This window comes from Micropterus dolomieu, linkage group LG13, assembly GCF_021292245.1.
Source record: "Micropterus dolomieu isolate WLL.071019.BEF.003 ecotype Adirondacks linkage group LG13, ASM2129224v1, whole genome shotgun sequence".
Classification (NCBI taxonomy): Eukaryota; Metazoa; Chordata; class Actinopteri; order Centrarchiformes; family Centrarchidae; genus Micropterus; species Micropterus dolomieu.
Genome location: NC_060162.1, coordinates 6142662 through 6167544, shown reverse-complemented (window position 1 = coordinate 6167544; position 24883 = coordinate 6142662). Strand labels below are relative to the sequence as shown.

The window sequence follows — 24883 nt, the reverse complement described above, 5'->3', positions numbered from 1 at the left end:
ATTTTAGGTGAGTATGCAGATATATAGGATGGTAAACTGCATGTGTTCAAGCACAGCTGTAAAATTCCTTCGCAAAGTTAAAAGTTAAGAAAGTTATATATACACCAGGGGGCGCCACAAGACAGCAAATGCTGTGGTTTGTGAGTTTAACATGAAAATAATTATTTTATCGTTGTTTTTACACTGTCTGTGCTGAGAATGACTATTTTTTTATTCAATAAAATTTTATTTATACATGTGGATTTGGTTTAATAAAACGTCTTGTTGTTTGCCTGGTCCGTAAACTCATCGTTTGTAGTCCGTGTGAATCCATATCCTGGACCTAATCAGTAAGGAAATAATTTTGTCAATCCAATGGATTGAGTTAGATACGGGGAGTCGCTGAAAGTGTCTGGGAGAGATAATCTAGTGAAAGCATCAGCACGGGGTAGCTAGAAAGGCGACTTCTGGTGGACAGCCCACTCCTACATGCAGGCACAGAGGTCGCAGAGAAGAAACCCACCGCTTCATGTTCTCACAGCGTCAATGTAGCTTCAGTCGACTCTGTCAAAGCTGCGTGATTAAACGAAAGATTATGACTGAAAACACCTGGGTGCGGCACACATTAGTGGGAAAGGTTTCGCTCTGGCGGAGGTCGTACGCATTTTTGCCTTTTGTATTTCCTTGCTGAATGTCGTGGACATTTTGGATTTTTTTTTAATGCTCTTGTGTTATCAAGTCTTACAAATTAAGGGGCCATTTTCCCCCCTCCTGTCTTCGCCTTCGGTTAGTTTGTTTGAGTAACACCTGGAAGGTGAATACTTTGAAGTGAGAAAACAACTGGGGACGACAACGTTAAACAACTTGAGGACGGCTTGCTGAGGAGAATGTGCGTAACGTTTCTGGGCCAGCTTCGAGTTGCTCTTTAAGTGGGCAACATTAGCTAGCTGCTAACACTAGCAAAAACCCTATTGAACTAACCTCAAGCAAATCTAGCTAATGCCCACCTCTTGACGTATTTTATTTCTGGGATTGTAGCACCCCGCCAATAACCTGGACATCAGTAAATGAGACGCTGACTCGGAAGTACTTTAGGTAAGTCTCTTTGTTTGTGCAAGTTACTGCTTCTTTCTGTGGGGCCCCATACAACATGCTAACATCAGTGCTAGCTACAGCGTCGTATCGTCGGGGTCCCGTCCTGACGTTGTCCGACTTGAGTCTTGCATTAATTCAGTCCCATTTTAAGAGTGAAATTATAATGTTACAGCCACATCTGACTGCTACCAATTTTGTAATAGCCGTGGCCAGATCCCTGTTCTGATACAATGGTGGGTTTTTTTGGACGGTAACAAGACATTTAGGCAGCTGTCTGTATTTACGTTACGGTAGGTTTCACGTCAACAGCTGTACATGGCTGCTTATTTGCATTTGTTACTTGACTGCTTCTTGTGTGTTTGGTGTCACCAGAATATCCAATATAACGCAATCGAGTACATTTATATGTATCAGCCATTAACATAGATGTATTTTACTGCCATCTCCAATATTAGGTAGGCATTAAGGTAACAGCTGCAGTGCAACAGCAGTCACATCTTTTGTTGCGGAGCACCTTGAGCGCTTCGACATTTAAGGGATTAGTGTGCTGAGCACTCAACACATCGGCGTTTTCATTTTTCTCACCACTTCACTAATCAGATTACTTGACTCCTGAAATTTTGTTTAATCTGATTTTAAGATTTTAAATAGATCCGAAGCCAATCTCTGTAGGTTTTTGATTTTAGGATATGTTTTTTTTTAACAGGTTCCTCCACGTCCGCTGTTAGTTAATCATTTATCAGGGAAATGCTGTGAAGATAAACAACCCCGAGAAATCTCAGGGAACCATGAAGCAAGTGATGTTCACGTGAAAATAACATCAAGCTGCCTGACTTACATCCGTGAATTCCGTTTTGTGGTTTTAACACACCAATGACAGCATAACATTATCACTGCAATGTAGGTCTTCTCGAGTGAATTATGTTTTAAACCAAAACCGTTCTGATTTGTCAACGGGGTTAGACATATTTCCATATCCAAATTCAAACTTGACCCCTTGATTACCCCTTGAAACTGACAGTATGGATTGCTTTATGTCTAAAGAGAGCGCACATGGTATGTTAAGAGAGGGGGGAAACTGCAGGCATCCATAGGTAGATAAATGCTCGCTTGTTGAAATACAGAGAAGGCTTCTACTGCCTTAAAACTCAAATGATTGGCATTGTTGTGTTGTAAAACTGATCTGTTTAGCCATCCTTGCTGTAATAAGATGTAAACAAAGACTAGTAAATATCACCTGGTACTTGTCATTGTTGTAGGCCCACAATCTAAGTGCTGGTAGACAGCTGTTTGTAGATTATTATGCAGTTATCCATTATAATATTGTCTGATGATATGCATAATCTCACATTTGAATGTCTCCAGAGTTTGGGGTAATTTACTCTAACTATATACAACAACAGTGGAATGTTTCCATTACGGTGTTGAAAGCCTGTGTAGGTGAACATTTAAATAATCAAGTTCCTTGTTCGTTCATTTACAACAGACCTTATCCAGAGTGCAAGATAAGGTTTACTCTAACCCTCTACTGCACTGTTCCTTTCTCACACTAATGCCATACTATTGTTGTTACAGATACACTTGCGACACAGTTTCTTGTGCCATCTGGAGACCGAAAGAAAGTAAAGAAAACAGTCTTCAACAAAAGTGGCAATACTTTTTTTTTTTTTTTTTTTTAACGTCATTATTGTAAAAAGTTAACTGGCTGCATTAATTCCTGGTTGGTTAATCCAAAGTCCACATTGTGAATTTTTCCCATATCTCTATGATATACTTTGATAGGTATGAAGGATTAGGCCTGGGTCATCCAGATCAAAACTATTTTGTTGCTTTTAAACAGCCCCAAACTGTTTTGTCAACAAGCCTGAACTCATCTTGGGTTTCCTTGATGGCAATAACCTTTTAAAGCCTAATGAAATGCTATCTTTACTTCCTTGGGGTGAGGTAATTCCTGTTGGAAAGGGACACAGTGAGTGATCACCCTGAGCTGTGCGCCAGTGGGATATCAGTTGAGGAGGAAACTGCTTTTTGATTTCATAAGAGGGTCAGAAGAGTGGGATGTCTTAAAGAAATGGTGTTAGCTGGGCTTTTTGTTGACGCCTAGTCTTGGAGTTGAGCGACTGCTGAGTAAATGTATTGAGTATGATTATCGGCTTGTTTGTCTTAAGGCACTTTATACCAGATGGAAGCTTAGTTTTTCCCCCATCTTTTAATATTCCTCCTTTTTGTAATCATTTTCAAGTGCAGATTTCCTCTACCAACTTCAGTATATCTGGCCTTGAACTAATTCAAATACATTTTCTACCCTTCTGGTGAAAAGGAAAGAGAATGCCAGAGCAATGTGTCAGCAATGAATTTGATGACGTGGACCAACAAACATCTGTTTAATAACTATTATACTTGTGTAATTGCTGACGAGTTGCATATGATGGTGTGTTGCAAAATTGAACAAACTTGTCTTTAAAGGTGGAAGATTGTCTTCACATTGCCATCACTGTTTTCCATGCAGATAGATGTATTTAGTTGGTGCAGTTAAATGGATTTTCCCATTTTAAAGATTAGATTTTTCCCTTGTTTTTTAAAGACGGAGACATTTGGCAAGTTGTGAGATTTCTTTTTATTGTGCAAGCAGCTCTGCCGCCTTCCCTCTTGCAGCAGCTGCATGCACAGAGTTTTCTATACTAGCCTACTGATCCTTATAGAGCTTAATTTATTGGTCCATTAATTGATAACTTGATTGACAGAGAAGCAAGAAAGCTGAACATTATTCGGTTTTGGACTGTTGGCTGGCCAAAACAAGTCATTTGAAGAACTTCGGCTTTAGAAAATTGTGGTGGGCATTTTTAACTATTGTGACATTTTGGAGGCAAAACGATTAATCCATTAAATAATATGGAGGTTAATCACTAGTGAAAATGATTTAGTTGCAGGCCTAGAACATTTTAGAACAATTAAGTTCTCCCATTGCCAGTCAAATTTAAGGATCTATTCATCGTTTCATACTGACATGTATTAATTTGTGCTTTGTTTGTTATTAACATTACACCACACTACTAGAAATAAGTTTTTTTTTAAAGATTGAGGACCTGATGTGTGTTTAACTGGAAGCAGTGTTAAAAACTAGTCTAATTGGACCATGGTAGTATTGGCTCATTTAAAACTGCCCAGAAACATCTGTAGTCTAATGGGCCAAATGTTATCACCCAAGAGTGGATGCTAAAGATGAGCCTGAGTGTCCTGTGCCTGGTGTGGTAAATGTAACTGGCTCTTTTCTTTATTGTCCATGTGTGCCATACATTTTTGTTTTAGTAGACACTGAGAGAATGGCTGAGCCTACATCTTCAATTTCTGGTGTGTCACATAGTGTTGCCATTTTCAGCCAACTTCTGTTCTCTCTACAACTCTAGACATAGTTTCAGAGTTTGAACTGGTGCGACATCTTTATTTAAGAGATACGCAGTGTTATGCATGTGCGTGCATGACTGTTTTGGATATGAGTGTATGTGAAATGTTTTCCTTTGAGCCTTTCCGTGCCTTTTCCATGATCCATCTGAATCCCTGCCGAGATCGGTGATAGGAGACGTGTTTGTCCTTCTCCTTAAAGCAGATGAAAGCGTGTGTTTGATTGTAGGCAGTGATTACAGTTTTGACGTTGCGTGTGGACAAAGCAAGGTCATGGGATTACTGCTGGACTCCACCGGGCACGGCTGGGTTGCGTGGCAACCTGAACTGATCGCAGTCATTCTGGACAATGCTTGTGATTCCACCAGATGCGCTGCATCGCATTTTCAGGAGCGTCCCAGAAGTGCCTGTCCGCTCTGCTCCACGGAGAATATTAGACTATTTTCAAGCTGCACAGAGCCAATTGAATCGGGCAGACACCGAAAAGGCATAGAGAATCTGGTCTATTTATAAGATAACAACCGGTGTAGATTTTCGATCATATATCAAGTAGGGCTGGACGATAATATTAATGTGTAAAATTAAGTAAAAGCTTTTTTCATTCTTTTTTTTTTCCTCAACCAAATCATCAACATCTTAATAAAAAAACTAAGTCACGATTCAAGTGAATAAAATCAAACATTTATTGAATTTTTATCGAACGTTATTGTTATTGAAAAATAACTAATATCAACAAACTCAATTAAAACAGACAAAAAGAAACAATTTACCTGTGGTAGAAGCACAGGAATAAAGGAAAATGACCAAATCAAATAAATCTTAGCAAGTCAGCAAAATCAGGCAGGGAAAACACTCCGCTTTTGAAACGCTCTCTGTGGAGTATGAAGCCGTGCTGAGGGTGGAACAAAACTGGGTCACAGATATGACGTTATAGGGCCGTGCCTAGTGGAATCCAGGCATTAATAGTCAGCCACCTGAGGAAGACTATTTGTCATTTATGTCAAACCATTGTCATGTCCATGTAGAATAAAGGATGAACTGGGAACGAGGTAGCAGTCCGCAGGTATTCTTTTGTTACTAAGTACCCACACAGATGTTATGGATGTGCATATGCTTCCTCATTGCATGATGTCAGTCAGCTCATGCTAAACTGAGTTTTCAGTGCCACTATTGTGGCACACTCTTCCTAAGGGTAGATTGCCATGGTAACTTAAGCTGCACAGCTAACTTGATCTAGAGCTATATTCAGACGAGGGATATCCCGAGCTGATATTTATAATTTATAACCTTTCAGTCCTGACCTTACTCGGGCTTACTCGGGCTGTAAAGACGCACTTCAGTACTAAATTTGTCTGCTCTTTTAAGAGACTGATTATGATTGTAGTTGAATATGCACCAAGTGTTTTTGTTTAATTTCACTCTTTGTTCTGATGTTGCTCAGTAAGATTTCTACTCTTAGAGTGTTGACGATTTCATATGTGTTTTGTCAACACGCTTTACAGCAGGTGATTTTGATTTACAATCTGAGGAAGGTCTGTGGGTTAGCAGCAATATTCAACTACCACTTTATGGTGAAAAACAAAGCACCGTCACGTTTATGGATTCTTTTGTTGGTCTGTTGCCCATCGGCCATTAAAGCTGGCTTAACAAATAGCAGGTAACTGTAGATATCGGTATTAAATGAATAGTCTATTAGGTGCAATGAAGTACTGTATTTGTGGAACAGTGTATATTGGCATAATATTTCGCTTGCTGGTCTGTTAGTTTTAACATTCAGTTTCTCCCCTATGCTTTCCCTGTGTCTGTGACCCAGTTAGGAGAGAAATCTGTCTGGCTCTTCAGTCTTACTGTCTATCTGTAGATATGTTCATAAAGCCAAATCTTTTAGTTTGGTGTCTACTGGCTGATTAAGACACCACATAGGAGCTTGCGATCTTCCCTATATAACGCATGGAAAAATAAGACATTTATGTAAAAGAGCTTATGTAATGGAAGAATTTTGAAAGTGTTTTGATTACCAAAGAGGAAAGAACGCTCTAAGACAAACTGTGCAAGAAATGGTCTGTTGTAATTTCAGCAAAAGATTAGCGTCATATCTGTGCTATAAGCTGCCTTCATACTATATTTCCAAACTGATTTTTATGTGCTGTATGCTGGACAATACATTATCTTCAAGCTGTCTACAAATGATAAGCGGTCTGAGCTCAGCTTTGCAGTGGGTAAAGTACAGAGCCAAACAATACCTCAGAACAACAGATACATTGGTGTGCATTTTATATAAGTTATAAACAAGACGTGCAAAATTCATGCTGAAGAAAAGTATAATATCCTGGCTCAGTGACGTTTTCCCCTGCCAGATGTCACCACCATATAAAAAGGCAAAGTGTCAAACGGGGCTGTTTGCAGGGCATCATGTTTACTGAGTGGTAGAAACACATTTTTATTAAAAGTCTTGGCTGGTCAAATTACATTATCACTGAATTATATGTACTGTACCGGCTCAGTGCAGCCTGCTTCATCCATATTCATGTTCATTCATATTCACAGCAGAAGAACATGCAGCAACGAAAACGGTTACTTTACAAATATTGTGTGCTGTACTTGATGTATTTGATTCTTAAGTTGTGAATCCTTTTTCCAGCTAATGATATTACTATTGTCACTGTAAATACCAGATTCCAGATAAATACATTGATGATGATGATCATATCCTAAATGCTTTAATCTAGAAATGTATGATGCATGTTCAGACCTTTCAGCCTTTATTCATATTAGTCTATTTTTGAACAGATTACATGCCTGTATCTTTTTGAGGTGGGTTGCAGCTCAAATTAGGTTCAATACTTCATGCACCTTGCACATATCTTAAGTGACTGCTTGTGATTAGATATTTTTCCCCCTATTGTTCCTTGCTCGGTATGCAAATTACTGCGTACGTATCCTCCATTTCCTTGGACCGCCCTCCGTCCTCATAGACGAAACAATAGACTGTTATACATTTTCGGCTCCCAGACTGACATGCCCCGGTAGAAAGTATACAGTTTGTCTTGTTTATGATCTGTGTACATCTGCGATCCATAATGTAGTCGCTCAAGGAGATTGTGGTTTGTCGTTGCTACTTGTGTCAAGAAACTGAAACTACTGGAGCAAAAACAACTTTTTATCTGTTTACACACATTACAAATAGGACTGAATATTCGATCATTGGGTACACATTCGACTTTTTGGGCAATCAGCCTTCTGCTGTTGTGCTTTAATCTATGAAATACTGCATCTCGTGAAGTTGCCCGAGTCACACTTGGTTTTTAGAGCTGCTTGTTTTGTAAAAAGATCACTCAAGCTGCATTTTAGTGCCAAATGTGAACAACTCATCGTTGGTTAAAGCTGGCGGTACAATGATTAATATTTAAATAATATAAAATCTGGTTTGTGTGCACATGCAAAGTGGTGGTTTTGGGCCCATAAGGAAGCTCCATGTTTGGATCTCAGTGCCTGCAGTCTGCTGTGATTTAAACAGACTGAACAGGCACAGGCTGATCAACACCTTGTTCATTTACCCTAATACACCTTCACCTGACTGGGATGTCATGTGACAGATTGTAGTTTTATGATAGCTTAGTGTTTATATCGGTTTACCACTATTGCTAAAGAACCATAGACTGTATGTAAAGAAGCTACAAGTCGGGTCTGTCCCCACCTTGATCAGCGAGTATCTCTTTTCAATGTTGACGTCATTAAAACGAACACACCTTTTTAACTGCAGCGAGTTTACTAGTCTGTTTGCTCACAGCGTCATCTTTGACAGCAGTCTGAGAATGAGCCAAATTTGATTTTACTTCTGCAGAGTCTATTAGCAGAGCAAACAACATACTGGCCAGGACAAGGAACAGAGAATTACTAGTATTACTAATTCTCAATTAGCCCAGTAATCAAAACTAATGACATTATTACCATAGCAAACAAACAACTCTATTACTTCGCTCCATCTCTGTGATTTACTACACAAAGAGCAGAAAAGCCATCACACTAGTGGCTAATTTTATATCTAATTTCTCTATACAGCTGTCCAGAACATATGGATTTCTTTTTGATGTCTTTCAGGTGCCTTTTGGAGCTTTAAGGTTTTATTAATGTGTGTGGGGTGTTTTTTTTAATAAGAGATTTGTTTCAAAAGACATAGCTACTGGTCACTATTTGTTTGCCAACCATACATGTATAGTATGTTGGTTATTTGTAGCTTATAAATTCAAACTTAATTAAAAATGTAAGGTTTTTGTCATCCTCCCTTGAAATTGTCACCCCAGTGAATTAAAGTGTGAGATGCTGGAAGGCTGCACACTGTTAGATTACAGTAATACAGAATGAAAACATGAAATGGTATATTTATCCGCTTCAGTTTTTAAATATGTATTAACTTATGCGAAACACAGTTCCTAATGCAGAACCACATACATCTTAGTGTGCACAGGACGAAGTACTTCCTCATTGATGGAGCTCATGTAAACAAGGCACCGGTGAAGTCTACTTTTGGTTTCATGTTATAGCTGCATTGAGGATGGGAGCCGTCTTAATGAAATGCAGTTGGTGCAGCTGCTATGCCCCACCCCCCACCATCAATACCCACAGTTTGAAAATGACTCTTCCCTTGCTTTATTCCAGTGTGTGAGGGAGGGAACTTTTGTTTGGCAAGATTCAGTGCGATCCCAGATAGATGAGATGAGAGTAAAAGCACCCAAGAGGAAGTGGAGCAGAAACTAATGAGTGTCAGTGCAGTCCAATGTGTTTTCAGCTGATTGGCAGATCCTATGAATAAGTCAAAATTTCTCTTTCTCTCTGTTTTTCTCCTCCCCTCTTTTCTCGCCACTTTTTGTCCCTCCCTCTTTCCTGCTCTATAGCTCTATTGTGCACGATAAGGACATTGGGGAGATCATCCTATCTCTTAGCTGGCTTAGTTTCTCATATCAGCTGGCAAGCCTATTGCTTTTCCAGACATGCATGGACAATATTCTTGTGTTGTGTTGTACTCTGACCTGAGAAGCAAGATTATGAATTTCAAGGCTGAGTCTTGTTCAGATTCTTGTTTTTTAGTCAGGCTGGATTACCGTCATAAAACAAAGATTTCAGCGAAAGGAGAACATTTTCTTTGTGCATTACAATGTATGTTCCACTAATGCTTAAGCAGTACGGTCCTTGGTAACAAAATGAAAACCACTCGTTTCGGTCTGTGATTCTTGTAAGTCTTCAGGCGGGACAAACTTGGCACATAGGAGGAGCCTGGCTATTTTAGTATATACTTAACTTAATTAATTCCACATCCATTCAGCAGCTGTATGTAGTTTCTAAAGTATACGCTGACAAATTAAATTTTTTGTCAAACATACTGAACATTAGCTTCCACAGTGGGAAAGCCAACCCTTAACAAGCATAACTTAACATGATGAGAGAAGGGAAAGAGGTTCTTTTGACCTAAATTTGATTGCTAATTAGTATGCTCCAGGGAACATATTTAAAAAAAAAATAAAAAAATAAAAAAATCTTACAGGATGTTTTCCCATTATTCGGTTTGGATTTTGGCAGCTTTCCATCCCCGTCACAAGGGATTAGACAAACGATCAATAGAACAGTATGTATTTCAATAGACTATATAGTCACTATTAATACTCTGGCAACAATATCACACATTCACATAACTTTAAAGATGTCTGGTTGGTCATGTTATTGTGCCACTTCATTGCTGTTTTATATTTGAAAGTTATCAGAAATGTCATTGAAAGAAGTTTGTGAAACAGAAGTAATGAGAGTGAATTAGTTGTTAGATTTAGATTAGATGTTTCCTGTTCACTTGTAGATATCATGATGTGAAATTTACAGTTTTAGTGTAGTGTTAGGTTACTATGTAATTCACAAATCAATTTCTTACCAAAGACAGTTGCCATGAAACTGTATCAAAAATGGATTGTAAGAGATACCAATCTATCTGAAGCAGTTGGATAATTGTTGGTGTTTGCTTCATGTGTGGGTGCTTATGTTGTCTTTGTCCTTTTTCATTAGATAAGCAAATTGGTGGATCTATCATCTGCAATCCACTGGGATCCAGGCGCTTGAGTCCTAAATGACAAGGTATATAATTCAGGTCATGCAATTTCCTATTGTTAGAATATATTCCTTATTTATTACCCCAGTAACTCCTGAAGGTTACATAGTCATCCATTTGTGAGGTTATTTTGTGATATCAGATAGCCTGTTTTGTTGACACATCAATACATGCTGAATCTACTTGTTTTTTTGGATTTAGATTAAAATGTCTCTCTTGAAGCAAAGCTCTGTCTCTATGAACAGAATTGCTTTCATTGAAGTGATGTATTTATGTCAAACACAAGTAAAAGTCCAACAAGAAACAACAGGAGTGCCCCACCTTGTTCTGCTGTAGGCCAAGATACATGATACACCTGTCAGACTAGCTGTATGTGCAGTCAGCATCCTATTTCATCGTAAAAAGATCTTGCCTCATTGACAATAGAATATGATGTAGTTTTTTTTTTTTTTTTTTTGGGCTGAAGTTAGATGGCAATTTAATAGAAAATGGCTAGATGGGAGGCTTTAGGCAGATATGCTACATAAGTTCAATAAGTAAAAACCTGAACAGGAGATTATAAAACTTGACAGAAAACCATCAAAGATTCCCCTGAACTACAACTTGAATTAAGATTACTCAGAGCTCAGTATAATGAGGCCGTAGGAAACCTGAATAAATTAAAGTTGTCTTTTTATGATCAAGGGGGGGGGGAAAGGCAGGATAAGTCCTTGCTTACATTAAAACTTTGCATGACCAATATACAATTCCCAGCACAATATGCTGTCCTTAGATTGGTGACATTTGTCCACCACAACAACTTAAAAACATGATTGTTTTCACATTGTTTTGTCACAAACACAAAGAAACAGCTTCCTTCCTGACCCTCCAGAAAGCTTTTGCAGAGCTGTGAATATGATAGTTATGTTGATACAGATGCCTAGCGTTTGTTTTTACTGTATTATCCACATTTGTGGTCACTCTCATAGTCACACATTTTGACAGTTAAAACACTGACTATAGATAACGCAATTCTAGATGTCTAGACTGTCCCCGTAAACCATAGTCAGTTGGTCTAGAGCACAGACTGTAGATGCATTTAGATGTCTTGTGACCTGAATAATGGAACAATGAACAAGAAGGCCAGATAACAGGACATGTGCCTCTCCTATGCGAGACAGCTTGGTTTCACAGTTTTGCTGAGGAACAGGTTTGCGTTTTCTAAGCTGAAAGATTTAAGTGGAACATTTCCACATTTACTTGTTTGACTACATTGTTTCACATAACTCATAGCCACTCTTATTTGCATAACTTTCACACCGCTGTAGGCTTTGCATTAATCTATATTTGATACCTGGTTCTAAACCAAGGTCAACACATACTAGTCTAACTAGTGAGTAGGGCAGGGCTCCAGACTAACTTTTTTCACCTCTGTCCCGGAACCGTCTCAAAAGAATTTGAACCATCCTGAAGTTAATGTAAAGCGTCCCAAAATCAAGATGTTGTTTCTTTACTTTATTATCCTCTATAGTTGTTAGGGACATAATAAATGATGATAAATTGATAAAATAATAATTTTATTTATTTATTTTGCTAGATTCAAACAAAGATTTAAAAACAAAACTGAAAAGTTATCTGTCGGGGCATTCAGAATCTCTCTCCCACATATGTGTTCTTTGACATGAAAAAAAAGCAATATTATGAGAATAACATCATTATTTAATGATAATTCATAATATTTTTTTAAAAGTCTACCTGACCCACACTCTGCTGTGCTCCCCTTCAGACTGTACTGACTGAGACAAGTGAACTGCATTTCATTGGAGGTAGCAACCGAAACTTCACACTTCAGGCAGAAATCCACATGTTAACTTCAGCAGCACCGATAAAGTGCAGCTCACAATCCCGAAGACAGCCAGATTGTAGAGGTTTATAATGCAAAACTCTACCAGCGAGTCCGCTGGCTGCGTCTCATACTCCCAAAGTATGCAGAACCATTTGGTATTGGCTGATGTTTGTGGTTGTGATTGGAAAATCCACAGCTGCTGTTGCATTCAAGATATTTCTATATAAATAGAGATTCTTCCAGTTCCGTTCACCAGCTAGTCTCTGTATCTGTCTGCTGTTTGGCGCTGAGCAGGCAGTGTTGTATTTGTGCAGTGGTTTTTAGAGCTTTTTCAGCTGTGGCTGAAAATCACGCAGTGTGAGAGCAGTGCGAGTGAAACAAAACAGCTTAGTTGTGGGCCGGAAAGCTACAGCAACAATGAACTGAAACTGGCTCTAAAGCTTCTGGTGATAATTCTTTGTAGGTTCATCACCTGAGCAACCACTGTCATATTGTCATTTGATTCATTGTTATTAGAAAAACCGCAATTATAGCCACTCACATTTTTAGCTTCTGTTTCAGGGTGTTATAGGGGTATAGGTGGAGTTTCCATATTTGCTCAGAGGTGTGTGATTTGATTGGTCTCCTTGTTTTTTTCTTTTGCAGCTAGAGATTGTTGATAGTGAAAACATGAACAAAGATGAAAAAAGGCTTAGTAATGATGATTTTCTTCCTCCTCAAACAAGACAAGCCGTTACACTCTTATTTTTTTATAGAAAAATTTAAACTGTTCACACCCATGTCTGTTTACCTTGATGCACATGACATGATTCAGTGTGTTTGTCAAATAAGTGAGAAAATGATCAAAGCTTCCTCAGTAGGTTCTTATTTATTTATGTATTTTATTTATGCAACAATCATTTCTCAAATTTTCAAGAACATGGACTTATAGATACGTTAATACTTTATTTTACAGTCATATCTATGCATATTCTCATTATCATAAATTTGTCAGTCTGTTTATGTTCTCTTTTAGTTTTTTTTAGCACGTGTGGTATTTAAAATGTATATTATGTTGGTACTAACTGTATTAAAGCAGCATTTAATGAGCAAACTTTATGACTTTTAACAAGGAATTAGGGGAATGCATTTCCATCTTCTACAGTAAGCTAACACGGAAAATGCGGCAGTTGTCTGCATGGATACATGGCTCTGACCTGAATGTGTCTGACCTGGTTATTGAGACTTGGCAAACTGCTTCTCTTTCCTGGGGAAGCATCATCTTTCAAACATACAGATCACTGAGAGGGTTTTAAGAACTCCTTTATGTCTAAATGTCTATTTATTATTCAAGTTACAGTAAGTGCATTTGAGAAGACTATCACACAAAGGAATAGTAGGATATTTATCTTCACCGTGTGCTGTATACATTTTATATTGCTATGGCTTTTACGCCTGGATTGCTAGTTAACTATACATCCTCATTCCTTCTTCCATTCTTGGCCATCTGGGAGTAGCCTAGATCATGTGGAGATAGCCCTCCAGGTCATGTTGCGCTCTGAGATTGAAACAAGATGAGCAACATTGGTCTGCAGTGACTATAAATTCATATCCGCTTACGTATTTCACTGTAAACACTAATTGACTGCTTCTCTAACATGTGGTGGTTCAAAATAAACCGTAAGGGTAAATAATGTAACTTTGTATATTCGAGTGTCACATGGGAGTAATCTTAGTGTATAATGGATGAAATCCTTAACGTACTATCAGATGCCAAGCACAGTGAGTGTCATATGCTGCACTACAGCAAAATGGTATTTGAAATAATCGAATGTGGATTTTATCTACCTTTCTTCATCCCCAGAAAGAAATGATTGAAGTTTTGTTTTTGAACGTTTTTGATTTGTGGTTGAACGTTTTCAACCAACAGAAACATATTAAAGGAAATGGTGGACATTCAAAATGTCAGAAAAATGGAGACTTTTTTTTTTCTTCTTTCCTCTCCTCAATTGTGGCTATTGATGACTAGCTATTTTATATATGGATCAGTTTAACCAATCGGTGTTACATTACTGTTAATAATGATTGACCTGAAAATATGCAGTGATACAAATCTAACTGAAAATATTAATCAATATCCTTTTTTTTTTTTTTTTAAGTAGTGTGTATGTTTAAACTTAATGTGCAAATCTGCTGTTTAAACTATGAAACAGACTGTACTCCATAACCCCTATAGTTGTTGTGACATTAATAAGAGTGAATGTCATTGCTTGGGTATTCACCGCAGAAATGATTCTCAAGGGCTCATGTTTAACTGGATTTCATATTTAATGAAGGACTTACCAGCAGAAGGGATTATTGAGTAGACTACCATTTATAACGAGCAGGGCTGTCTCCTTCCTTGCCCTGGTTAGGTTGTAATGAGAAAGAAACTGGTCTCCAAATATCCAAACTTTTAAACAACGTCAGATCTAATTGTATTGCAGGTTTTTTTTTAACATAATGTGGCAGAGTAGCAGTAGTGACTAATAAACAAGGTAAATTCAGCAATTCCCAGCCAAATTATTTAAAATGAAAGTTTGCCTGTCTAGATGATTAAATACAAACAGTTATGCAAACCATTATAGCAGGTCAGCTGTAGACATGTTCATCTTGTTGCAGCTTTTTGCTTATCACATTTTGTTTTCAAAAAAGATGACTTTGCTATTGGTTTATAGTAGGGATGGGTATCGCTACTCGATACCTTTTATGATATTGACCGAAACAGCCCAGTATTGAGTAGAATCGAACGTCTCCTGTCAAACCAGTACTTCAATCGATACCTAGGCCTGCTTTTTGTAACCAGATCGCAGCAAAAATTACTATTGGTATGGTTTTACTGACAGCAAGGTATCGAATGCAAGCAACACATCAAAGGAAAGAGAAGAGCACGCCTTTTTTCCTTACATGCCTGCACCATAAACCGTATTTTTAAAAGTCCATGCGTGATTGTAAGAGGCGCTCACCTTCAGCTGCAGTCTCAGACTTGTTCGTCACTGTTGCAAGTTTATCACCACAAGCTTGGCTTTCAGTTGGTTTCATATTCACACTTCTCTGTACATTTTTATTTGCTATTCACATCAATTGCCACTGATCGATTGCTGTGTTCCTTCAATTAAACGCTTTTGTGGTGCAGCAGCGATCAGCTGATTTTACTCACGGAATCTCTGGCTGCGGCTGCTTCAGGTGTAGTTTGTGTGATCGGATAGACGTGCAGCCTCTCTTTTCCTCTGTCTTGCTTCAAAAACTTACCTTAAATTAGTTTCCCACCACTTATTTGGTCACTAAACTATTTCACTCGTCTCTCATTCAAATATAAAAATTCGCAAGCTGTAGTCTTTCCCCATACTACATGGATACAACACCAATACTACCCTGGATGATGACCTAATTAGGATGAGCAGGATCTGATAAAATTTCTCAATACTTTTGTTATTTGAAACAAGAAAAAAATAAAATGGATAACCTTGCTTGTCCATAACAACAATAAAAATAATAGGCTACCAATCAACTAGTATGGCTTCAACAGGTGGCATTTTATGCAAGGTATCGAATAAAGTACTCAGTTGGTATCTGTATCACTTTAATGCTACTGGTTTTGGTACTGGTATTGTAAAATTTGAAACGATAACCAATCCTAGTTTGTAGCACTCTGCATCCCCAAAGATCTCATGTATTGTGAACCATTGTAGGAAACAATTATTAACATGTGATGAAAGAAATGGTAAAAAAGGAGGAAGAAAAAGGAATGAGTATAGAGGCAGGAAGAGCGTGAGAGGAACAAAATGATGGGCAGAGTGCTTTGCTACAGTAGACAGCCAGCTCACAGTTGATAAAGCAGCTAGTTCATTTGGTAAGGCAGCTCTGCACCCTTTCAGGCACAGAAGTCTAAAGGCTTGTCTCCCTGGTTTCACATGGAATACCAAGCACATGACATTATTCAATATGCCTTACCTGACATACATGTCTTCTGCGCTGCACACATTTAGGGTGCTTCTCTGCAACTGTGGCTCAGGAATCAACTTCCCTCGCAAAGTATTGGAACTGTGACCATTACCTGCTGATTTCCTCCTTGGTTTTCTTATGTCATTAGACTAGCCTACCTCTACAAGACAGACATTTGCAAGAAACCCTCCCCTGAAAAATTATGCTTAATGGGATGGAAGTTGACTTTTTCTTTCACCTTCGTTGCATTGTTAATAAAATAGTTTGTTGATGTCAATTGACGGCTGTGGTGAGCTTGCCTCACAGGATACCCTGTTGCACCTTTTAGCAGAATTGTCGTCAGTCTTCATGTCACCAGGAAGTGGCTTTCAGAGACACAACAAGAGAGTCCTTAAAAGGCTGTGGTTGTAGTTCTGATCATGAAACTAGCATATACATATATTTCACATACAAATCGAACATTGGCTCGCTGAGCGCTGTAAGAGACGTACACTTATTGCTACAGCATCAACAACATTGAGAGCGTTGATGCAGTGGTTCACTTCAGTACATAGACAGGAAGGACTTGTAGTGTAAATAGTAAAATATTAATATTGGTTTGAACAATTCCTAGGTAAAAAATATAAAAACATTTGATAATGTATTGTACAGTAGCTGGTCACTGTGTATCATACAGTCATTTTCATTGAGATACAGTTGTATCGTTGGCAGTGAATAATAATTATGCCAATTTATCATGTGAGTCACACCACATATCACACAAAAACAAAAAATCCAAAAGATTGATTACCATAATGACCTTTTTATATGGCTGTTGATAATGGGTAATTAGTCTCCCTTGCTCCATGGTCACATACATAATTGTAGATCCTGTAATTATTTCAATATAGTAGGATTATAATATTCAATAGAGGACACACTGAATAGAGAGATGATGCCAAAAGTGCTGTTTCATCTTACTTTTTAATGTGTCTGTTACATAGACGATTAAATAAAGGGTCAGTAATCTGATGGATCACTGCTTGATGTGCAACAACTGAGTTGGGTTCATACCCACACTGATATTGTTGGATGAAGGACTAGGATGGAGAAGAATACAGAAAATGGAGAGTTTTGTCTCCAGTAAAAGAATCTTTTATTCATTTATAACTAACATCTGATTACACACTAGTCCATTCATTAGAACACACAGCACAGTTGAGCCTTATCATAATGTAATTGTTGAGCACACTTGGTGAGCACCCCTGCTGGTGACTCAAAAACCAGTGAGCTGAGGTGACATTACCACATTGTACACTATTCTGTCTCGCCTACAATGTGAAACAAATTAAAGTCAATTCCTTGTTGAATTTGGTGATGGATAGGATGTGATGTTTTGGTTCAAATTAATTAACATAATCAAGAATTTGACTTACTTTCTCAGCAAAGGAAGCAAACAGTTTGTGTGAAGGCACTCTGCTTTGACTAACTTATTTTCACCATAGATCTATCAGTTAGTTTTGGTAAAGATAGTAATGATCATCACATAGTGTGATTAACATACAAAAGGTTTTCTCCGTAAAGATATGAAAAAAAGATTAACAAAGCAAGCTGTATCTTAGTGTGCTCAATGATTTTCCTACATTTCATTCTAAAACAATAATTTTTTGTTATTTGCCAATTTGTTAACCTTAGCTGGCACGGTGAATTGATTATCTTAGTTATACAGTGAAGACATACTTGGGTTGTTACATATATTCTACAAAGCCACATTTCAATATTAAGTGAATTGCAGGACTTACTGTTACCGGCTTGCACAAAAACTCAACAATAAACATGCTTGTTAATCACCTCATTGCATGCTAGAAACGAGACCTTGGGAAGTGGGCTGCCTTTTTCCTGTTCTTTTTCATTCTCTTGGGGATCGCTGACATCTCCATAACCTCCAGAGTTGTGAAGGCCTGAACAAATGAAGTGAAAATAAGACTGCATTCATTTGCCCCAGGCCCATCCGTGTCTAAAGAAATAACGTGGGAATTATTCATTAGAGTAATTATGATAGTCATCTCACAGGGAATCGAAATGGAAGCTTTTGATTCAGAAGATTTGAAATTGTCTGCACTGTGAGCCAGGCTGAGTGTGCAGAGAGTAAAATAGATAATAAAATGTATCCCATTCCAGCTTACGGTAAGTTGGTTTCAGTTAGATGTGAGATCTAAATGAAAGGTTTGTTGGAATATGTGCAAGCTCTATTTTGCTTGCTGAGAATATCAGTCAGTTGCATAGCTATGCAACTATTCTCCTAACCTTTTCAAAGAACAGCAGGCTCCCAGCTGGCCACAAGCGTCCACAGAAGTCATTTGGTTGGATATGGGTTGCAACATATGATAACCAAAATACGTCTAATGCCAAAGTCAACTTGATGTAGAATACTGATATTTAGTCATGAGGTATGGTAACCAAAACCAAACGCCTGCTAAACGTCCACACAACTTTACATTACAACATCATTAGATGTTGGTTTTAGGTTGTGGTGGTAAGTAACAAAATCCAACATCTTCCAAAAGAGTGCTAACGTCTGATGTAGGATACAGACAAACGTTGGGCTGATAGACAATGCCATCGCTGACGGACACCACAGTGTTGAGTTGGCATCGTTATTGTATTCATGCAGTGATATTTGCAGCTCCTATCAAGTTTTACCCAGTTCCCTGTCGCAGGAACAAGCGCTTTACAAGGAGTGTGCTGATCCAAAATGAATAAAGTGGATAAAGGCAGCAACACAATGTAGAAAACGTGTTTTGATGGCTACTACAAAAGTTAGCAAGGCGGTAAGCCATGGTCTCAATAATCCAACATCAAGCAAACATCCAAGAGCGCCGAGGTATGACGTATGTATGTAGAATGAAGTTCAAAAAAGGTGCATTTTACTGTCATTATGGTGGCATCTGGTCAGAATGCATGGAAATAAGCCAGTTTTTTTTTCTTTCGTGTGAACGTAAAGAGTGTGTGAATGGGAGTGCAGTCCTTAAAGTGTGAACAGGTGAACCTAAGGAGGGATGAAATGTGAAAGCAAGAGCCAATCGGTGAGAAAGGAAGTGAATTAAACAGAAATAAACTGGAGATCTTTACAGCAAGTTGTTTCGTCAGGGTACATGTTCTAACAAGTGAGCTAGTGGACCACCTCGTGGCCCTAAAATATTTGTTATAGCGCAGTTGTATAACCCACACTGGCCTTTTGCAGATAACTCAGTTTGGCTAACATGAAAGAAAAGTAGCCATCAAGGCAGTTGTGGTAGAGCAGAGCAGGAAAGATCTCCACTTGGCAGCCTGCGACTTAAGTCTGCTTGGCTGTTTTTTATTTCCTCACCTGCAAGGTTTAAAGTATTAATATTTTTTTTTGTCTTTTGGTGCTTGTGGTTCAAACTTGTTCTAAACATGACAGTGGCCTACCCACCTATTCTGGGTGGCTGTTGACTTTTATACAGTCTATGGCTCCTAGGTATCGTGCTAAACCATTAAGCTGATTTTGTGGCTTTGGTGACCGAGCTCTAATGTGATGATTTGATGTTTTAATGACTGGTAAATTTCATTGAAAACTCAAATTGATTTAAGTTAGGCTTCAATCTAGTAACGATAATGGTTGTGACATTACACTTATTACTGTATTTAATTATATTTCATTTGGATAGTAGCACTGTAATCCTTGAAGGGGCCACTCTTTTATTTGCTTAGAAGCCATATAATAAAGATTAATTGAAGTGGGTATTGTGTATTCAGTGTTCTCGGCCATATTGTTTGAGTGGCATTGGCTCGTGTTTATCGTACCAGTTTATTATGGCATGTTGAAACCATCCAGAACCTGGTTTCAACATGCCATCCCTTAATCATCAATTTTCTTAAATGCGTCTTTCAGGATAAAATTCTCATTGACCAATGGCCTTCCTGCCTCTGGTGTATACTTTCAAGGGTTTTGGTCACTATTAGGCTTGTGCCGATTGGCAACTGGGTCGGCTATCGACGATTGAAGAAATGATTAGCAATTGGTTTGGCATGCGCCGACATTAAGGCAGTTTTAACTAACTCACTATCAGAACTAAGATGACATAAAAACAGTCTCTAGAATCTGCACCACACTGCAGTGTTTCCCATTCATTGATTTATTTGTGGCGACACGCCACAATATCAACGCTGTCCGCCACATACTATATACTATTTAAAATTAGTAAAATCATAATTCATTGTGGAGCTGCGCATAGATTCGCTCAGCTCCTCCCCTTGCTTGCTTGTTCTCTCTCTCTCAAACACATTGAAACGGAGCCGTGTGTATATAGAAATACTAATGCACTCAGGTTAGTTTCTGTTTTCTTAACACAACGCTGTCAATGTCCGAGACCCACCTTCAAATAAGTAAGCATTATAAGGATAGTAGCTAATAACGATAGCTATGTTAACGTTAGAATACAGCTGGGTTTTCAAGATTAGCATGTTGTACATAGCTGCTATCGATTGCACAACGATTTAACTCCATATAGGGAGGAAATCAACAATCTTGCTGAGTGATGCACAGAGAACAAACTACTGCTCAAAGAGCCTGGTGAAGAAAGCAGAGAAACGGCCCATTTTCAAAGTGACAGTTTATTTTAACTAGTGTAAACACTTGGAATTAAACGACTATAGTATGTGCATTTATGAGAATCATTAGGACTATAAACAAATAGCCTAGTGGAATTATGGGGGCGTGTAGCTGTCGCTATGTGTGGAACGACTGCATCTTTATACAGATTGGTTTGTAATCAATACTGGGCATTGTAGGAAATTGTGAATCCGATAGTGGCTTGACTGTGAGCAGATGTCTTGTTGAGTTTTATGATGCTACACAAAAAACAACTGCTAATTGTCCTAAAAATAAAGAAACTGCATCTTTCAGTTTTTTTTTCTAGAGCTTCAGCTTGTTTAGTACTTGTACATATGCATGAGGCACACATAGTGGCCTTTTGCTGCATTAATAATGCAGTTTTGTCCTACGTTTTCAGAGATGAATTGCAAAGCATTATTTAAACATATTCTGATGTTTTTTAAATTTTCTGACGACACTGCCATTCTCAGCCTGCTTCACCAGAACTCAGACCCGTCATTGTACTTCACGGAGGTTAGTAAATTTGTTCAGTGGTGTGACAAGAACTATCTCACCAACACTAAAAAAAAAAAAAACTGAGGAGATGGTGTTTGACCCTCGGTCGGTGGGGGATCCTACCCAACTGTCCATTCCCAGGGAGGAGATCAAACAGGTCACTTCCTAAAGGTATCTGGGTATGCCCCTGGATAACCTCTTAAGCTGGAGTGATCATGTAGACTATGTATGTTCCCATTTACAGCAAAAGCTGTATTTTTTACGTAGACTGAGTGTGTTTGGTGTCAGCCAGAACATCATGTTTTTATTTTATCAGGCAGTGATGGAGAGTGTCATCAGGTATAGGATGACGGCGTGGTCGGCAATCTCTCCACACACAGTCCAAAATCAAAGTTGCAACGCCTGGTACAGACTGCTATGAAGGTGATGGGGAGGACTGAAAAGCTCTCCCTTCAGTCCATCTATGAGCAGTCTGTACTCAGGCAGGCGCGGAGAGTACTGTTGGACCCGTCCCACATCCTTCAAACGGAATACGAGTTCTTGCCTTCTGGTAGAAGGTACAGAAACCCAAAAAACAAATTGAACCGTTTTAAATACTCTTTCATACCCACCTCCATCAAAATTTTAAATGGATCTGTACGCTGAGGCCTGGGAAGTGTGCAATAACTTGGTGTTCTCCTCGTTGTTTTTTGTATTTTATTTATTTTATTATTATTTTTTAATCTTTTACTGGATGTGTCATGAGTGTGTATGTAGCCTACGTGTACGTCTTCAGCTATTATTTGTATTTTACGTGTATTGTCTGAAAGGGCAGCTATTACTATGCACTACGCACTTTTGAGTCCATGACAAATTTTCCCTAGGGGACAGTAAAGTCTATTCTATGTTGAGGAATGTGTGTAGGTTACATGTAAATGTTGCAATAGATGCAAATCTTGTTATGAGTTCAGTCTATCAGAGCTTGTGTGCTTAGAGCAGAAAATTGTGAAGATGCTATAAAAGTCTCTTTGTCACAGATCAGATTACTTACCCTCATTTTACCACAAATCCAAAGAAAACAATCATGGTTTTGTTTTCTAGAGTCACACAAGACCACTGAGACCTAAGAACGGTGGTGAGAACGAAAACCAGACGGAGAGTAAAACTGGAACTTCAGGTTCCACTGAGCTGCATACCCCCACTGCAGATACTGACTACACGATTGTCTTTCTACTTTTTTCAGCTGCACTTCCAGCCATAGTTTCCCGTTGCTTTGTTTTTGTATCCATTGATTGCTTCCTATGTTGAGTTATCAGGCGCTGCTGTGGGGTAAATATCAACAATGTTGACTGCCAGCAGTGGTAAAATAAGGAAGAAGGTGTGCATCTAAACTGTGCTTGGGACTGCTAGATTTGAGTGCATGGCGCATTGGAGATGTCTCTGTATGTGTTAGACAGTTGCTGAACTGTTGTCCTCTTAACTCAATATCCCACTGCATTATTGAGAGGCAGAAGTTCTCCCTTTGTGCCTGCTGGAGTTGAATGTGTTGCTGATAATGAGGCGCCCAGAGGAAAGATATCGCTAGGGACTGTCTTGTACACATCTCTTCAGTATAGAGATGTTCCCACTCTTCCATCTGACTATACAAACATATTTTTTTGTTAACTGTACTTCAAATATGTGATTAAATATTGTAAAAAAGAAAAAAAAAGGCAACAGTTTAAGGATCACTTTACAACCTCCAAAACACTTATATTTTAGACATTTCCTGTGTTTCATAACTTGTCAACTAGGTGCTGTCATCTCTGTTTAATATAGGACTACAATTATTAGTCACTCTTGAGTCAGCCATGTGCTTAGTCATTCTGCAATATTATGTGTTGGCAAGCAGTAAGTGTACGTTTGAGAATTTTAATAAATATCAGCATCAGCAAATGGAAACCCTATAAAAAGTTTTGTTTATAAACCCAATGTTGCATTCCCACCTTTTATCCTGGTTTGCACTCAAGGTGAAAAAATACTTTAGTTGTAGTAAAAAATATGCAGTGTGATGGTAATGTAACTTGACATTTGATTATGTATTAACCAACAATTGTGTGAATCCAAAGTGGTTGCACAGAGCAATTGAACTTCTGCAGCTTTTTTTTTTTATTTGTCAGTGGGGGACCTCCATGTTATGGGACATGATCCCGTTTTGAGAAGAGTTAAAGCTGCATTATAGGAAGGGTGAGAAAACAAGCCTATAAGCCACTGGCACTCCGCCCCGCATTGAGGAAGTGACTTTTTCTTTCCTCTTCCTTCAGACAGAAGTAATTCAAGTGTATCCTGCAGGTTCTGTAGGCTGGTCCCCCCCCCCTTCCCCCGGTGCATTGTTTTGCTATAAACTCCAATATAAAATTTCAGCTGTAGCCCAGCAAACCTTTAACAGTCCAAGGCAATCTGGATCAAAAGCTCCTTTCATAAGGCGAGAGCTAGCCCGTACTAATCACATTCTGCCATGTCAACGAGACGAGTACTATTCGCTATAAATAACACAAGCTGCTCGCTACTGTCAAATGCAGCACTTTCATTTCCGCTTAACCCATTACACACACACACAAACATACATGCGCACACAGACATAACACCAAAAGTACCTACTGTGCCTATTTAGATTTATTTTATTTATTTATTTATTTTTAATGCTGATTTTCCAGTGTTTGGTTATGGGTTTTGAGCAATCCAGTGAGGTAGACCAGACATTATTTGGAATTGGAACAAATTTGTCCTCAACACATTCTGCTAGATTAACTAGAAGTAGGCCACTGTTGAAGAACTCTGTGACCTTTGGGAAACACACAGACATCTGAATGTCTGTCTCTTGACCGTACTCTCTATTGCAACAGCGCTGACCCAGGAGGCACTGAAGTTATAGGGATGGAGGTTGTGACAGGGAAGTGGTTTCCTGGCTCTGACTGGGAGAATAAAGTGGGAATCTGTGACTGGCCTGCCCTCTGGACTATTTCATTCTCTGCAGCACATAGGAAGCCACAAGGAGCATTGCCAGGCGGCAGTCACATGTCCACCATTCACACTTGCCCACACATTTAGAAATTTCTGAATAGATACAGCTAGTGCCTTTTAGGCCTTAACAATTTCGCTGCCATCGGGCCAAGCTCTTGGCACACTTATTTAAGTAAATGCTGCTTAAATAAGTAGGCTAAGAAAGAAAATCTCAGGCAAGAGCTTAACATGTCTGGAAATCTCTTGCATGTTCGCAACTTTCTTAATTCAAAAGTCAAAAGCTCTTGATGGATGGATGATCATTCCAGTAACATGTAGGTCAGTGGATAAGCCTAGCTGTGTTGCAGGCAGTGTGGTTCTCATTAGTGTGCTGCCTTCCAGATTTACTCTCGGGGGGCCAGCTAGACTGCCAGCCTAGCTGTGCCACAGT

General features: G+C 38.7%; 1 protein-coding gene across 5 annotated transcripts in view; it reads left to right on the top strand.

Annotated features, from left to right (window-relative positions):
* Nucleotides 1-436: 436 nt before the first annotated feature.
* The window catches only part of erbin (erbb2 interacting protein), a 56787-nt gene continuing 32340 nt past the window's right edge, over nucleotides 437-24883 (top strand). Inside the window, exons 1-3 of one of the 5 annotated variants that reach the window (XM_046067867.1) lie at nucleotides 438-868; nucleotides 1018-1074; nucleotides 10528-10596. The gene's annotated coding sequence lies outside the window, so the exon portion shown is untranslated. Of the gene's footprint in view, nucleotides 1075-10527; nucleotides 10597-21468; nucleotides 21490-24883 lie in introns of those variants that run through there. The other 4 variants (XM_046067871.1, XM_046067869.1, XM_046067872.1 and 1 more) reach the window with 4 other exon arrangements.